Raw genomic sequence first — 13685 nt, 5'->3', positions numbered from 1 at the left:
AGCTGCTATTAAAGAGGAGTCAAGGGGTGCCTTGGTGGCTCAGTTGGTTAAGCATCCAGCTCTTGATTACAGCTCAGGTCATGATCTCACACAGTTTGTGGATTCGAGCCCACATCAGGCTCTGGAATTCTCTTTCTCCCTCTCTCTCTGCCCCTCCCTGCTTGAACTTTATCTCAAAAATTATAAATAAATAAATAAATAAATAAATAAATAAATAAATGGAGAGTCAAGTATTTGGGAAAAAATAGGAGAGTGATGTGGAAAAATGAAATGCTCCTAATAATTTCTGTCCGGTAAAAATCAGACAGTGAGCACAGACCTGGCATATGAAGAAGTCTTGTCTGTACTATTCATTGATATTTTAAAAGTCCATTTGTGAGATTTATGACTAGTGAATGGATATTCATGAGCTGATCTTACTCAACCAAGGAAAATCTACAGTTACCTCCAATTTAAGTTGAAAATTAAGAGGATAAATATATTGTTATCGTACAATCCATCAATTCTACTTCTGGGTATAAACCCAAAATAACTGAAAGCAGGGACTAGAACAAATATTTGTGTATTAATGTTCATGGCAGCATTATTCACAATACCAGAAGGGAGAAGAAGCAACCAAATATCCACTCATGGATGAATGGATAAACAAAATGACTATAACCTTAAAAAAGAATGAAATTCTGATAGATGCTACAACATGGATGAACCTTGAGGACAACATGCTGGGTGAAATAAGCCAGACACAAAAGGACAGATGTTGTATGATTCCATTTGCAGGAGGTACATTGAGTGGTCAAATACATAAAAGACAAAAAATAGAATGATGGTTGGAAAAGCCGGGAGAAGGAGGAATAGAGAGTTATTGTTTAATGGTTATAAAGTTTCAGTTTGCAAAAAAACTGAAAAAAGTTGTGGAACTGGATGCTGGTGCTGATTGTACAACAATGTGAATGTAATTTAATGCTGACGAATTGTATACTTAAAAATGACTAAAGTGGTAAGTTTTATGTTATATATATTTTGCCACAATTTAAAAAAGTTATTTCCTCTGGGGTGCCTGGGTGGCTCAGTCAGTTAAGCATCTGACTTCAGCTCGTGTCAAGATCTCACAGTTCCTGAGTTTGAGTACCCCGTTGGGCTCTGCACTGACGACACGGGGCCTGCTTGGGATTCTCTTTCTGCCCCTCCCCTGTTCTCTCTCTCTCTCTCTCTTTCTCTCTCTCTCCCTCTCTGTCTACCCCTCCCCTGTTCATGCTCTCTCTCTCTCAAGAATAAATCAATAAACATAAAAAAATAATAAAAAAGTTATTTTCTCACTATGACTTCAACATTAATGAAGGTTATGAGATATCTTGTGATCAAAAACGTAACGTTAAAATACTTAACATGACATATAGCGTCTAGCATTTGCAAATAATTAATTCACCACCTCTTCCTTTTAACTATTCTCCTGTCTCAGGCTGGAAAATAAAGCACCTTCTGTCACTTTCTGGACATAATTTTTATTAATGACTACTCTGCTTCCAGCACCTTTCAGGGCTTGCATTAATGTCTCCTTCACTTTATAACCCAAGGTAATGCCAGGGGAGCCACTGCTGCTCTCACTCAGCTCTTTCAGTTTAGAATTTTTCCAGAGCAAACAAAATCTTTCAACAAACCACTGTCTCACCTTAGGAAAAACCATCAGTGCCAGCAGTGCAGGGGATAGGGAAATCAAAAATTAAAAAGAATTTTGCAATATGAATTTTGCATCTGGGTTGGCTTTCCTAATTAAAAACAAAAAAATTTCTGGTACCACCATTTTAAGTTTGAATATTTTAAGATCCTGTTGGGATGGTTTCACGGTTCACTGTTCATCTGTGACACATCATCATGGCAACTCATTTAAAAAATGTTTTCATTTCAATAAAAGAAATGTTTAGTTCTGGCTATTTTTTTTCTTCCTTTCCCATGTTCTTTTTCTTTCTGCTTTCATTTTTCCCCCTGCGATTCTCTTTAAATAAAAGCACAGTTTGTATAACAAAAAACTGAACTCAACGGAATAACTATGTTTTGGGGGGCATTGTCATATTGGGATTTTGAACTGGAGTGGATCATCACTTCTGCAAGTCAGATATTTTTAATATAATTACTGTGTTGTGCATTTCACTCATAAATGTGGTATCAAAACCTTCAGTGTTTAGATTATACTGTCCCAAATGTGAAAATACTTATGAAATCTAGTTGCTTTTAAAGAACATCTTTTAATTTCATTGTTAAAACTCTACATGACCCATGAAAGTATATTTGTTACCACAAATATAACAGAAAATTATAACTAACTCTAAAATATGTCAGCATCTTTGTGAAGGTTTTATGATGTTGTTGCCTATTTTTTTTAATGCTTTTGTTTTTCTCCTAAGGTTATTTGTTTAGTTGACAGAATTGTGTTTTACTATAAGAATTTTGATTTTGAAGGGCGCCTGGGTGGCTCAGTCAGTTAAGCATCTGACTTTAGCTCAGGTCATGATCTCATGGTTTATGAGTTCAAGCTGCATCGGGCTCTGTGCTGACAGCTCAGAGCCTGGGGCTTGCTTGGGATTCTGTGTCTCCCTCTCTCTCAAACCCTCCCTCACTCGTGCTCTGTCTCTCTATCTCTCAAATAAACATTAAATTTTTTTTTTAAATTAGATTTTGATGTGTACCACAAAGAAGTATCTTAGTGTCTCTCTCACTCTCAAAATAAATAAATAAAACTAAAAAAAAAAAAAGAATACTTAAAAAAAAGAAGTATCTTAGCTACTTATAATTTTGAATATTTAATGACCTTAATCTTATCATTTAAAAATAAATATATCTTTGCGGTGCCTGGGTGGTTCAGTTGGTTGAGCATCTGACTCTTGATTTCAGCTCATGTCATGATCCCAGGGTGGTGGATGGAGCCCCACTTCCGGTTCTATACTGAACATGGAGCCTGCTTGGGACTCTCTCTCTCCCTCTCTCTCTCTCCATCTGCTGCTCTCCCCAACTCATGTGCTCTCTCTCTCTCCCAAATATAAATAAATAAATAAGCAAACAAACAAATAAATATTAAATAAAAATAAAAATAGTCTTTTAAATAATATTCCTAGAAAAAAATGAAATAGCAAAATAAATTCAGTATACAATTTGAAGGAAATAATTTTTATTCTTTTTTGAAGAAAATAAAATTTATATTCTTCCCTAAACCTCCATGTATTACCACTAGAATTATTTAAACAATAAATTTGATGAAACATTTGACTAATATTTTCCTTGTTATGATTCCAATATTAGCTCTAATGATCTATAGAGATGTTATTCATGTTATCTTTATTTCAGTATAAAATTCCTTTGGATGCTCTGGAAAGTTAGTAAGAACTGATCATTTTCCACTTCTGAAACTATATTTAGCAGAAGAGATTCCTAATTTGAAACTGCATGTAAAATAAAAACAGCATTACAGTGACATTGAATTCTTTTCAAAATATTTGTTAAGTTTTTTAAAGCATAGTTGAGAATCTTCTCTTCTCATACTGTTTACAATGATAATGCCATAGGAGCAAAGGTTGTGCTTACATCTTGTCTTTTCCCTTTGTTCCTACCTGTTTGGTGAGGGCAGAATAGGGAGTGAGGGGGCAGTGTTTGGAGGGGAAGATGGTTAATGGTTCTGAGTCCCTTGTGAGGTAATTAGAGAGGTATGCCTCTGCACATCTTGGGATTGAGGAAGAATTGATCTTTTTCTGATCTCTTCCAACTCAGATGACTTTTGTATTTTTTTATCTTTGGCTATAACCATGATGGCAGATTGATTTGGTAATGCTTAGTATTACCAGGGACACTCTTTAGTAATATTCAAGTAAAGCCAACTATTCTGTCCCTTGCTGGACCATCCTAAAAAAAAAAAAATGCTCAATTAAAATTCCCTTGCTCTACAAATACTAACTTTCCTCTTTGCTAGAATCTGAGGATGGTGAGAGAATGTGCTTTGTTAGGGGGCTACTTAGCTCTGAGTTTTAGAATATAAAGATGAAACTAAATTCTACAAGTTCTAGTTACCTTTGACTTTTCCTGTGACATAGGATGAATACGTAACCCCAACCATCTTATAAATGTGGGTCATTGCATTTATAGGGGAATGCTATTAGAAAAACTATTCAAAGTTTATGTCCTATATAAGATAGCTAAGTATGAAATTTTTGTACACATATGGATAAAGAATTAAACTCAATGGGGAAAAGTAAATGTCTGTTCATTTTATTACTGACCCTTCTTGTCATTCAGGCTAAGTCATTTCTCTAGTTTGTGCACTATTTTCCCTTCTGACAAATCATGATAACCTTATAAAGAGGAAAGACCTCTGGAATTAGAACTCTTTTAAAATAACAACTTTTGAACAACTTAAGCAAGTTAGATAATTTTCTGAGCTTCAATTTATCATTATTAAGTTGATACTTACATTGTACAGATAAAATAAGAGTGGTCTATTATAGCGATTGGTGCAAAGTAGTTTGTTAGTAGACGTTAGTTTTTATTTTATCTACTCCACACATTTTTAGTGGTCCTGACAAAACACATAAGAGACTGCTTTGGAGATCTAGGATTAATTTTGGATTGATGTATCAATACATAATGGAAACTGGGATCCATTTTTATTCATTCATTCATTCACATATGGATGCAATGACTATTTTGGTTAGAAACAAACAACTGAACCAAAAATTGGTCAGTCTAGCATTTTCAGCTATATTTAGGTTAAAATAAAAAGACAAAAATCATGTGGAAGGGTGACTAAGTTGAATAATAATTTAACTACCTATGGTTTATTCATATGACTTCATTATATGGTATCTAAAAATATTAATCATTAGTTGTTTGCCACCATTTTGTGTGAGGATCTGTCCTTAGTATTAAAAATACTCCCCAAATTATGTATAATCTGGTAGCTTTAGGATCTATTGGTTGAGAAGATGCATAATAAAAAAGCTAGTGAGGCTTCTACTTTTCTGTGCATTTGTATTTCAGTTATCTTATCACAGGAGTATATGTACAAGTCCTGTATTTCAGTGCATATTTACTAAAGCTGGGGCTTATTATTGAACATATATAAAGGTAATTTAAAGGCAAAATGGAGAACTGTTTTTATTAGTTTTGTGCAAATATAAACCTACTTTTTCCATGATCTTTAGAAAGTCATGGAAGGAGATTTGAATGCAATAAATTTATTCATCCATTCATTCCCTCATTCATTCTTTCAAAAACTGCTCATAAGCCAAGGTGCTCAGGATGTAATGTGAACTAAAACAGAGATGATCTCCTCATGGTACTTTTGGTGGGAAAGACAATTAACAAACAAAACATTTTATTATATAATTTAGCAATAATAGTAATAGCAAGTAAGTAAGGGTTAAAAGAATGAGAGATGTGTTTGTGTGCAAGTGTGTGTGTGTGTGTGTGTGTGTGTGTATGTGTGTGACAGAGAGAGAGAGAGAGAGAGACAGAGAGAGACAGAGAGAGAGAGAGAGAGAGAGAGAGAGAGAGAGATTGGCAGGGTTGGGGTGGGGAAATATTTCAGGGAAAATCTAATGAAGTGACCAACATCTAAGCAGTTTAAGAGTTCTGCACCCAATTCCAATATGGTGGTGGGGTTTTCACACCAATAAGCAATCCTTGAACACTAGCTGGGTGTCCTACAATTCAACTCCATTCTGACCCTATCTACAGGAGATTGCATCAGATTCCACAGATTATGGACTCAGTGACACAAGACTACCTTTCACTTCAAATGCTGAATGCAAGCCCATGTTAGCACCTTTCTCTGACCACCAGTTGTAGATTGAATGTTCCAAGGACTCCCTCCACAGATTCAATTTATTTGCTGCAACAGCTCACAGAATTCAGGGAAACATTTTACTCATCAGATCGCCGGTTTATTATAGAAGGATATAACTCAGGAACAGTCATATGTAAGAGCTGCATAGGGCAAGGTATGAGGGAAGGACAGGGAGTTTCCATGCTCTCTGAGTGTGCCACAAGCTCATCAACCGAGAAGCTCTCTGAACCCTGTCTTTTTGGGGTTTCGTGGAGGCTTTGTTACATAGGGATGGTTGATAAAAGCAATGGCCATTCACTAACCCTTCTCCCTGGAGGTTGGGTATGAGACTGAAAGTTCCAACCTTTTAATCACATAACTCCATTAGCAGCAGCCCCTATCCTTAGGTGTAGTCCGAAAGTCACCTCATTAACACAACAAGATACATGTATTTCTCTCATCCCTTCGGAAATTCCAAGGGTTTGAGCAGACCTGTGCCAGGGAGGGGTTGAATATCAAATACATATTTCTTATTATAAATCAGAATACCACAGTCCACCTCCTAGTCTTTGAGAAAAGATCCCTTAGAGCAAAAACAGTCATAAAACCCAAAAGATACTGGCATATTACTAGAATCTCATTCAGTCATTAATCACTATTTCAGTTCATCATCATATCTTATGGAAATGCCTAAGGCAAGACCACTCAGGTTTGCAGGCTTCCATTCCACCTTGTCAGGTTCCAAAAGCAAAAGTGGTCTCAGTCATAATATGGCTTACCCTTTCAGGTGTCTGGTATCATCAAGTTAAAGGGCAATATCATCTCTTGCTCTGAAACTCTTCCAAAGTGTTAATGTAATAATGAATTTCCCTCATTACATAACCCACATACTCATTTTTTTTCTTATGAATCATCCCTGTTTCCAACATTTGTGGTTGCAACCCTGGTTCTGTGACCAATACATGAGGTAGTGGGGGAAAATGTTGAGGTGATGTGGGGAAGAAGATTTAAAAACTATGATTGTTATACTGGAGTCCTCCCAGCTTTGGAAAGATTTGCATTGTCATACTAGCATCCTTCCCCACCCGTACCTCCCCAGATCTACCAGAAAAAAATCAAATCCGGTGGGGTACGTTTTTAGTGAGCACACAACTTGTGAAGGTGTGTAAACCAGCACTTTGTTGGTATCTCTTATTTTAGACAAGCAGTGTTTTAATTGCTCATTCCAATTCTCTAACTACCACTCTGTGGAGGATAGCTCTCTGTCTATTGTTGGATTTCATGGACTGTAAAGTGTGGTCTTTGGTCTAAGGAAATGACAGTTGGCCATTACAACTGGTGTGATATCTTTTGTTTGGTTCTTTTATAGTACTCTGAGCATGTGTCTCCGTCCACTGGGTCAGCAAAGCCCAACGCTGAGCCAGTATCTATTCCTGTCAAAATCCATTTGTAGCCCTCAAGGCTACCAGTAGCAGTCTGATTCACCACAGCTATGATCAGGGCCTTCCCACAAGGGAATCTGCCACATAGCCATCTGCAGTCTCTGCCTCTCTTGTTAGCAGACAGAACAGTTCTTATTGCCATGTGGTGTCTCAGGGAAGCAAGAGGACTCTAATTAGATTTAGCCCATCTCTGTACTACTGCCATACCCTCATATCCACTTATTTCAAGGACCCACATTGCTGCCTCAGGGGAGCATGTTGGATATCTGCTGTCAATTCCAGTCACTTTCCAATCCTAGAAAGTAGTTCTTCTAATGGGCATCCACATGTCCTGCTTTAACACACTCCACTAATTTCCATAGAGCCATGCTCCGTAAGGTCATCCCTTTAATAGGCCAGGTTTCCATTGCCCCTCTGCCCAGCCATATGGCCATCTCACTGACCACTGTCCATGAGTCAGTAAAAACCAAAACATATGATCTTTTCCCAGTGTTCAGTTCTTCTATCACCACTAGGAAAACAGCACACCAAGCTGACCTTTCTTACCTTCTTCAATCAGAGTGGTGGATTTACAAACAAGATGTTCATTCACTTGGGAACTGCCAGCCACAAACAAAGAAGCTCTTTGTCACTCAGTCCAGAGCTCTTATAGATATTGCCTAAGCAACAAAAGAATCCAGAAGTTCCTCTCACACAATTCCAGAGTCCATCCTGGAGAAAAGAAGCTTCCTGCCCACGAGTATCTCTCTTGCATTCTCCTCACAGCAAGATTATGTATAAACGATTTCCATATTATTATGGAACTTTTCTGGGTACTGCCATCCCCATTAGAGCGTTTCTCCAACATCATCCTAGACATGGCTATTTCAGATTTCAAAATTGCTTTCGTTTTCAGTCATTGGGGTAGCTTCCATTAATGCCTGATAGCAAGGTAGTAAATGCCACTCAAGTGGAAATTCTCTAATTCAAAGCCCCAGTGGCCATCCCTGGAAGGTGCTCATGGGCATTTGTTCTAAATTAATGTCGAGGCTCCATATAAAGCTATCACACAGAGAATTTGTATCTACCCTTGTTCCAGGTATTATTCCACACTGTGTGGGGCTTGGGTAATCTTACTCATTTTCATTTAGCATGTCCAATAAACATCATTTGAAGGGCTAATTTACATGTCTTCTGTTTTATAATACTAGATGGTTGAAATATTCTCCAGTCAGATACAGTCTCCATCTCCATAATATAATAAGATAGAAGATATACAACCACTTCACATAAAGCCAGTTCAAACACGTCAATTCTTCTGCAAACATTTACCTTAATTCCATCAAACCTTACATTCCTAAATGTGTCTTCCTTTAGGACTTCAACAAGTTTTGGTTTTACAATACTAGGTCAGGGAATTGTTCCCCAGTATGACAGAATATCCATTCCCTTAATACATGCAAGCAAAGGAGACACAACTTGCTTATATAAAACTTGCTTAAACATTCTTATTTTCCTAATCTTATCAACCAATCAGTCTAATTATAGTTCTAGTCAGGGCTTCCCCAATGGGCTTTGAGACCACAGTTCCTGGGACTTCTGTGGTCAAGGAGTCCTGGAAACTTATTTTCTCCACCCCCCCCCCCCCCCCCCCCCGACCATTTTACCTATTCTTGTGCAAATAGTTTGAGTCCCCAGGGAGGGGTTGAGTCTGGTGACTCTGGCCTTTTTTATCAGTCCTTTCCTTAATTAGTCTGCCTAATCACTGCCCCAAGCGATTGATTACTCCTCAAATTTCTCATAGTAATTTCTACCTTCAAATTTTTAAGATTTCTTCAACCAAGGATATATACATCCAACTTATATTTGGCCCTATAATGTTGGGAGACCAGCAAGCAGTCCCTTTGGCAGCAAGTATTAAAAACTTTGTTTTAGGGGCGCCCGGGTACTCAGTCGGTTAAGGGTCCAACTTCAGCTCAGGTCACGATCTCACGGTCCCTGAGTTGGAGCCCTGAGTTGGAGCCCTGCGTCGGGCTCTGGGCTGACACCTCAGAGCCTGGAGCCTGCTTCCGATTCTGTGTCTCCCTCTCTCTCTGCCCCTCCCCTGTTCATGCTCTGTCTCTCTCTGTCTCAAAAATAAATAAACGTTAAAAAAAAATTAAAAAAAACTTTGTTTTAAACTCATCAAAGTCTGTTTTATTTATCCCTGATGGAAGGAAGAAATAAAATGCAAATAAATGTAAAATGTAGAGGAAACATAGTACCAAAACTGTTAGTGTAAGTGAATATTGTTGGCTTCTTTATAGAGGATATTAGGTTATATTGTAAAGTGGTTTCATGTTTTATCCCTTGTAATACAAAACCCCTAAATGTCAGATATTAGAGGGAAAGATTTATACACAGCTGAAATGATACAGAGAGTACTGGTTAAAAAACAAAACAAAACACTACATATAAATAGCTCCCTTTTTATAATGTTGTCCAGGGTTGACTGTTGCTTTTAAGGCTGATCTGGGCAATGCTGCGTGGAGTCAGTTTTCATCTTAGTAGATGATGAGAGCATCATGTATGTAGAGGCCACAGGCGAGCAGCCCCCAAGGGCACCACTTGGCATATTGATTATTCTGAATTAAAAGATACTGAAGAAACAGCCAGTACAAGAAGAAAGAACACTCTGACAGCCCCTTTGTCTCCAGAAAGCAGAAGATAAATCTCCATGTCAAAGGAACTATTCCAGTACCAGAGATAAAGAGACATCCTTATCACGTAGATAGAGAATTCAGAGTTGAGAAGCTTGTATTGATAAACCATGTACTTGTACTAATTTACTACTGCAGCTCAAATGCTATTTAGATTTTTTGTCAATCCAAGCTCCCAACATAAGTTACCTTTGCTCTGTCAATTTCTCACAGATTTATTGTTTCTTGGTCTAAAATATATCAAAACTGCATGCCTTGGCCATTTCTTTAGGTCTCAATTCCATTATTAGGCCTCTGTGTACATATAATCAAATTTTGTTCTTTATTGCTGTTAATCTGTCTCATGTCAATTCTCAGACTAGCTAGAAGAACGCTGAGGGAATAAGAATAATTTTCTTCCCCAACCTGTGACTATTATATTAATTATGAAGTCCAAACCCTATTTATTTAAGTATGAAAAAACTGAGGAGTTACGTGACATACCTATATTCCTTATTCTTTTTAAAAATGTTTATTTATTTATTTTGAGAGAGAGTGGGAGAGGGGCAGAGAGAGAAGGAGAGAGAGAGAAAATCCCAATCCCATGATCTGAGAGTCCCAGTCCCCATGACCTGAGCTGAAATCAAGAGTCAGATGCTTAACCTACTAAGCCACCCCGGCACCCCACTATGTTCCATATTGCTAAGATAATTTGGTTCTATACAAAGCTGGGAGACTCCTGACCTCCATTTTCTTTTGAGGTTCCTTCTAGAAAAGATTATAAACTCCTAACTCCCTAACATGAGATACAAAGAAGTTTAAAACATGACTGCTTCCCAGGGTTGAATTTACCTCAGTCTGGATGCCAAATTGTACATCTGGAGTTGAGACTTGCAATCTTTAAACAATTTGTTTATTTTTACACTTGTGTAATGCTTTGACAAGAATGTTGCAGGGAGAGAATTCACATTATAGAAAGGAAAGGGAAATCGAGTGCAAAAAGCCTAGAAGAAAATGAAAAAAAAATTGTGACAGTAGGAATTTGCCCTATTGTTTCTATAGTCTTTATATTTTTTTGTAAATTGTCCTTTGGTTAATTGCCTGAAGTTAAAAAGCAATAAAATAGGGGCACCTGGGTGGCTCAGTGGGTTAGGCGACTGCCTTCAGCTCAGGCCATGATCTCACAGTTTGTGAGTTTGAGCCCCGTGTCGGGCTCTGTGCTGACAGCTCAGAGCCTGGAGCCTACTTCAGATTCTGTGTCTTGCCCTCTCTCTACCCCTCCCCTGCTCATGCTCTGTGTCTCTCTGTCTTTCAATAATAAATAAAGGTTAAAAATTAAAAAAAAAAGCAATACAATAAATGTTAAACAAGAAGATATCTAGGTGAGTTGACAATAATTCCAAGCTTTGCCTTGGGCTGACAGAAGAGAAAAATGAGAGATATGGAATTGCATAGAGGTCGAGATAAAGATAGATAGTTGGAGGAATAAAGGAGAGGTGGAGGACTAGGATGAGTGAGAGCTGACACTTTTGCCTCTCCTATTGGCATTAACCCAACAATTGCATGCCATTCGTTTTTCTATGTATACCCATGGTGCCCCCTGACCCTAAGACTATAAACCTCCTACCTGGTGGTGCCCCATTCCCCGTGATCATAAATTGCTACTCCTTACTTTCATCTGAAACTTCCAGTTCTGCAGGTAAACTAAAAACCAATAAGAGATGATGCCTGGTCATAGCAACAAGATTTATTAAGCTACTTTCATGTAGACAGAAATCTCTTTAAAATAAAAAATAATAATAATTACTAATGCAGAATTAGCAATTATTGTTTTAAGTTTAAAGAGACTTCTTTAAAGAGACTTCTATAATCAGCAATTATTACTGATCAAATTAATTCATGAATGAATTGATGACTATGGTGGTCCGTATGTGCCTGACATCATTCAAAAGAGTGCTTATAAACCACGTGGGCCCTGCTCCCAGGCAGTGCTTGGCACAGAGTAAGGAAGCCATAACTATTGGAGGAGTGACTAAATTTAGTGACAAAAGCTTGAGACTCTATTGTCACAATCCTGTCATTAAGTAACAAAGAAAAGGAAAAATATATGAGGAAAAGAACTAAAGAGAAAAAGGGGAAAGGCCAAAAAGAAGGCAAATATACACTTACAGGATCCTCGAGGTTGGGATACTGTTAAGCTAAGATTCTCTTTTGCCCCTAGCAAAGTGTCCTCATTGAGGCAACTGGGCTTTTAGAGAGAGGTCCACTCTGCTGGTTTCAAGGACTTGTCAATGGGCTATCAGCAGTAAGGGAATTAATTTTTCATTTGCCTAAGTTTCCCACATCACCCTGGCAAGCAACTAAACCCCTTTTCTTTGTTCTTGGGTAGCCAGGAGTGTCCGAGGAATATCACACATATTCCATGGCAGGGTTGGGATGGGGGATACTCCCTCATCAACTGCCATATAAAGAATGAATCAGGAGGTGGAGGACAAGGATGAAAGCAGAGACCAGGTAGAGGTTTATTTCAGTAACAGGCTATGAGATGATAATGGCTTCTTGTAGGTTTATAGCAGTGGAAATGGAAGAAAATGGATTAAACTGAGAATGATTTTGCAGGGAAAGCCAACATGATTTACTGATAGACTAGAGGTGGAATGTGAGTAAAAGAAAGGAATTTTTAAAAAGCACCAGTGGAATGTGAGTAAAAGAAAGGAATTTTTAAAAAGCACCAGTCGCTTCTTTTTGGAGGAGGAGGCCAGGGTCAGATGTTGGCAGGGAGTCCAAGGCCCCTACCAGTGTAAACAGAGAGCTGGGGTTTAGGCTGTTCCACAATGGGTGAACCAGAGCCAGTGAGTGCCCCTCCACTCCCTCTGAGGCAGTACATCAAGGAGTGTACAGATGAAAATATTCAGGAAGGCCTAAGCGTCAGGCCTATACTTACAATAAAAAAATAGTTGGAAGATGTTAAGCAACCAGTTCCAATGTGATGATCTTATCATCTGCCCTGCAGAAAGTTAGGACAATAAACAGCTTCATCCTATACAGTTTGGTCACAAGAATAAGCTGAGAAAACTCAATATGTCTATCCTTATTAATTTCTTAGACTTCATAGACTTTATGTATGTATGTATGTATGTATGTATGTATGTATGTATGTAATTTATAAGTAGGCTTCATGCCCAGCACAGAGCCCAACATGAGGCTTGGAAATCAGGACCAATCCTGAGATCAAGACCTGAGCTGAGATCAAGAGAAGGACACTTAACTAAGTCATCCAGGTGCCCCAGACCTCTTAGATATTTTGATATGGAGTCCTGGGAATATAAAATGAGAAGAGAAAGCTAGAAGATCTTAAACTGCTTTTTGTACTAATGCATAGGACTCCATCAAGAGAGACCTTGAGAATTACAAGGAAGGTGAAGAAATGCTAATGCCTTGAAATAGTTAAGATGTTTCAAAAGCATCTACAATGAGTCATTGAGATGACACAGTTGGTTGGCTTCTTTGCCTGATGATTTGTCCCATTCAGAAGCAGATATGTGAGATATAGAGAGAAGCAAGAGATGTTGATGATAGCAACATTTGAAGTGGTCAGAATGAACTACAGAGAGAAAATGTATTTTGTCTGGAGAGACCAAATGATAAAGATGCTGCTTTGCGTACATAATTGATGCAATGAATGAAAGACAGTGAAGGATGTTTCTTTTTCTTCTTGCTTTTCTTTTTCTCTTTCAGTAAATAGCATCATATATCAGTTAATTTGCTTTTGGACAG

The 13685-nt window shown here is 37.9% G+C and overlaps 1 pseudogene; it reads left to right on the top strand.

The window, feature by feature from the left end:
• Positions 1-12131: 12131 nt before the first annotated feature.
• LOC113598563 (mediator of RNA polymerase II transcription subunit 7-like) lies at positions 12132-13454 on the top strand (annotated as a pseudogene).
• The last annotated feature ends 231 nt before the right edge of the window (positions 13455-13685 follow it).

Source organism: Acinonyx jubatus, chromosome B2 (genome assembly GCF_027475565.1).
Source record: "Acinonyx jubatus isolate Ajub_Pintada_27869175 chromosome B2, VMU_Ajub_asm_v1.0, whole genome shotgun sequence".
In the NCBI taxonomy this organism is placed as follows: Eukaryota; Metazoa; Chordata; class Mammalia; order Carnivora; family Felidae; genus Acinonyx; species Acinonyx jubatus.
This window is presented reverse-complemented; position numbering and strand designations above follow the sequence as displayed.